This window comes from Tupaia chinensis, unplaced genomic scaffold, assembly GCF_000334495.1.
Source record: "Tupaia chinensis unplaced genomic scaffold, TupChi_1.0 Scaffold000410_1, whole genome shotgun sequence".
NCBI classification, from domain to species: Eukaryota; Metazoa; Chordata; class Mammalia; order Scandentia; family Tupaiidae; genus Tupaia; species Tupaia belangeri.
The window spans coordinates 8,991-13,763 of NW_006159915.1; the positions used below are offsets into that span (position 1 = coordinate 8,991).

Here is a 4,773-nt window from a genome sequence, read left to right on the forward strand (position 1 = left end):
TATCTATTTCACAGACTTCATGCACTGTCAAAAGTTTCCTTCTGTTATACCACCACCAGTAAGTATTAGTTGATTAATTAAGTGATGATAGTTTTGGAATTACAGGTATCAAGCTAATTGTGTTTATTTCTTTACCTGTTAGGTTTCTTACTTAATTTCTTAATGACTCCTTAGCACAGGGCTATAATTTATATCTTTGTTTAGGGTCTCCAGTATTTAGTATAATAACTATACATAAGATTTCATAAATAACTGTTGAACTTAGGATACATTGGGTTGTTGGAAAAGTCTTGACACATTTTTGCATAGAATAACATAGGAAAATACATCATGACTTTTCCAATAATTAATAGAATGCTAAGTCAGTCTTCATGTTCCTATATTCATCTACATTTTCCTCCATATATAAAAAACTCTAATAACTTAGATAAATAGGTTAGAATAAAAACCTACAACTTAGTTAGAAGATTCATAGGAAAAATAGTGTGATATAGTATCTACTATGAGATTGGGTAAGAAAGAGACTAGGAAGTAAATTAGAGCTGTGCTGTTTATTAGCTGTGTCGATGAAGAATGAACTTGACCAAACTCAGTTTATTCATTTAATAATCTTTACAGACCTGGTAACTGTTAGATGAAATCATGTAATAAAACAAAAATGTAAATATTTTCTGAGTAGTTTTATCAGCTGTACCATCTTTTAAATATGTTTACACTGTTTCTCAATTCCTGAAAGAATTATTTTAGCCTAACCCAGAAAATTCTCTTTGAATATCATTCTTTGTTTCAATGAATTTCCTTGTGGCAGGAAGTGATGAAAACACATGGCATGGACAGCTAGTGACTGAAGAGGAAATTAATGGTGTTTGTTTTTCTTCCAGAATTAGTAGTTCAAAAATTAAAAATAAAAACATGTCTTGCCAAGTTTGTAAAACACACATAATCCTTTGATTACAGGATTACAAAGGAGCTAATTTTTTTGACATTTGTATTTCTTTGATAGTTATGAACTAAAGTGTTTCTAAAATTTAAAACTTCAAGGTTTTACATTTTATTGTGTCAACTATAATGATTAAAAAACCCAAGTATCATTAAATAGATGTGGAGTTTATTTCTCCTTTTCCCTGTAGACTTAGAAACCAAGAGAAATTTTAAAATAAAGCTTTTGAAATCATCTAGAAGCACAAATGATACTGTTAGGACTTCATGTCAAGATTGAAGGCAGACAGTATATGTGAGGTGTTTTTTAAGTTATGATGAGGAGATGTAAACAAGGCCATTACCTAGCTATGTGCTGGGGGGATAAAAAGAAGAAACAGTTCTGATTGGAAATTACTGATAGATTAAAAAGAGTCAGCTCATTTTTTGCCACAGATCTTTGCATAACCTGAGCGATGAGATGTGATTGGGGGGGGGGGGATATCACAATAGAATGCAGCAGGTTAAGAAAATTACATTAAAAGTGACCACAAATGTTACTAGAGAAAATTAGAATTTTTTTTAAAGACTTTTACCATAGGGCACATGCAGTTGGAGAGAGATGAGAGAGACAGTAAGAGGGAAAGTGAGAAATCACCCCCCACAGGGGGATGGCCATACCACAGTCCCTTCTCCATTCTCCTCCTGGCATTTTGGGGATGCATGTTTACAGGCCAGTGTGAATTTCAAGCTGCCAGGTCCAAGACTCGGCATGGGAGTCCAGTGCCTTAACTACCATGCCATTTACTAGCCCCCAAAGTTAGAATGTTTTATTTCAGGGAATATATTTTGTAATTTGGAAGAGAGAATGTAACTTCTTTGAAATATCTTTCATTTAATTAAAATCAGGACTGATGTGGTTTGCTGTTGCTCCATAATACCATTCTGACTTTCACTTAGCTATGGCTTGATATTGTATAAAGATTTAAATGTGCTTTGTTATGGGTAAATGGGAGTCTCTTCAGTAGGTGTTTAACTTTTTATTGCAAACTCTCTTGTGCTTTCTTTTGTTGTTAGGTTTGGCAATAGTCATACACTCTGGAAAAATCACTTTTAAAGCCTGCTGAGTATAAAGGATCATAGGTATTTACTGTGAGGAGGAAGGGAAAGTAAAGATCTTACAGGGCTTACCGTCTCTCTTAGAAATTAGTTTTAGAAAGGTCATTTAGGAAATCGTATTTGGAAAACATGGATATTTTTAGATGGCTTCTAAGTAAAATCATGATTTTTCTTTTAATTAACTGGAAAGAAATCATACAGCCTAGTGTTTTCCAAACTGCATGTCACAAACTATTAATGGGTGATGAAATCTATTTAGTAGGTTTCAGTTAGACGACAGAACAGATAGGCTCTAACATAACACACCAGGTACACATATGTTTTAACATTAAGTATTAATCTGTGCAACAGATGTTTTCAGTTTTATATAGGTAAGCATGTTTCTAAATATGTACCGTACTTAATGTGAAATATATTTCTCAGTGTGAATAGCAGTCAAAAAACTGGAAAGACACTGAAAAGGTCCTTCAAGTTTTAGAGATGAGGAAACTGAAAGAGGCTGACTCCTTTTACTTGAGTGGATCTTCTTGAGGAGGCCTATCTGTCATGAAGTCTCTCTCCTGTTAGAATCTGTGTTGATCACCTCTGTATCTTCTACAGATCCTCCCCCCCCCACCCCCGCACCACCATGTTTTAAAAGTTCTCTATTTTTTTTGGACCAAGAATTGAATCAAAGCTGCTGACTTTGGGGAGACGGATCTTCACCACGTATCTGAGTACCAGGTTGGATGGGTGGTTGGTCACACTCATACTGAGTAGAGAAGAACAAAGTATTTACAGCTCTCTTTATAGATCAGGTCATTTATTTTGCACAGGTGGACGTCAATAAATACAGGCAATATTTATTAACTTCTACCATTAGTTTCAGTTCAGTTTAATACATATTTATTGAGCTTTTGCTTTGTGCCAGGTATTTATCAGCCATTTATTCCAGCTACTTATTTCTTCATTTATGGAGAATGAATTATTCAGGTAATTGTATTGATCCCTCTGTTTGTGGTATATGCCAGATTTACTGATGTATGAGGTGCTTGTTAAAGATAAAAGATGTAGCTCCAAGCTTCACAGCACAATATGCCACTTTAGACCTCTGTTGTACCTATCTAGGAATATTTTGAACTCCCTTTCCTTCGTTAGGAAGTCCTATCATAATAATGTTAACCTATGATGTTTTTCCCTATTTTTGCTTTTCATAACACATTGATTTTTATTGAACTTTCTTCCTGTTGCTATTTACCCAGTGTCAGTTCTGTACCGCAAGCTGAAGAATTATTATTTTTTTTTTCCCTCTGACAACTTGAGAATCAAGGCAGCAGGACCAAGGAAACCAACTGTCTAGAAGCAACATGGGGCTTTTTCATTCCCACATTGTTACAGCTTTTTGTTTGCCTTTCTGTGTGGTAGTTCCTGAAGGTAGTGTTCTGTTTTCTGTCTCTCCTCCTTGTTTTTAAAGTGTCGTGCAAGTATATTATTCTGTTTTTAGTTTGGTTATTAGCTGAGTACTGGCCATGTAACTCATTGCCTGAGGCAGTTACAGCACCAGGGAACAGTCCCCAGATGGCACCACGAGCCTGTTTTATTCTGATGGCTGTCAGTGCAAGGAGGGGATCCCATTAGGTCCAAGCCTGAGGAGGGAGATGGATAAATGGAGCCTGATCTCGTCGTCAGTGGGTCTAGAAAAGCTGCAGCGTTTTATTTGTAATTGTCTGTCTTTTTCATCTCTGCTATTGGAAAGATTAAGCATTGTATTTTATAGTCATTTTTACTTTTCTTGATAATGAGTGGTTTTGAACATCTTTCCATATCTTTATTGGATTTTTCTCCTCTTGTTTTAAATTTCTGTTTATGTCATAAGCTCATTCTTCTTTTAGTCTGCTCTATTTTGTTATTGCTTATAAGACCTTTTATATAGTTTTAAAATTAAATTTTAACTTAGTTTGATTGTTAATTGGGCTAAATTTTACCATTTTAACCCTTTCCGAGCGTACACTATAGTGGCACTGAGTATATCCACTTTGTTGTGCAGCTGTCACCACTGTCTGCCTCCAGAACTTCTCCCTCCCAAGCTGAGAAAACCACAAACATGGTTAGATGCTATGAAGTAGGTCATGATGACTTAACCATATACAGGGGGTAAAGTTCATGGAAAATGTTTAAAATGAAAAAACTATATATAGATTTAATTATTAATGCACACAATAAACTTCAATTCCATTTTTTGACTAATTTTTGGAAGTCCATTTGTACTGTTTTGTCAGCCTGAGGACCTCTTTCATCCTTTCCAGGAGGAATGATAACTTTCTCTCCTTTCATGCAACACAAAGAATACTTTTTTTTCTTTTTTTGGAGAGGTTTTTGCTATAGGGTGCATGCACTCACCAGAAAGACAGAGACAGACAGAGAGACAGAAAGTGAGAAATCACTCCCCCTGGGGGGATGGCCATGCCACAATCCCTTCTTCTCTCAGAATCTTGGGCATGCACGCATGCACATGTGCCTGGCATGAGTTTAAGCCACTGGGTCCAAGGCTCGAACCATGGTCAGCTAATTGGGAGTCCAGTGACATAGCCAATATGCTAACTTCTGGTCCCAACACATAGAATACTTCTTGAGTAAGGTATTCATATTGTACCCTATTTATTTTTTTGGATCTAAAGCTAACATGCTACTTTACTTTAAAAGATGTATTCATACATTAAATAACCAGGAATATTTGTTCTCATATGACCATCTTAC

The 4,773-nt window shown here is 35.6% G+C and overlaps 1 pseudogene; it reads right to left on the bottom strand.

The window, feature by feature from the left end:
- Positions 1 to 4,258: 4,258 nt before the first annotated feature.
- LOC114008892 (uncharacterized) lies at positions 4,259 to 4,357 on the bottom strand (annotated as a pseudogene).
- Between the last annotated feature and the right edge of the window lie 416 nt (positions 4,358 to 4,773).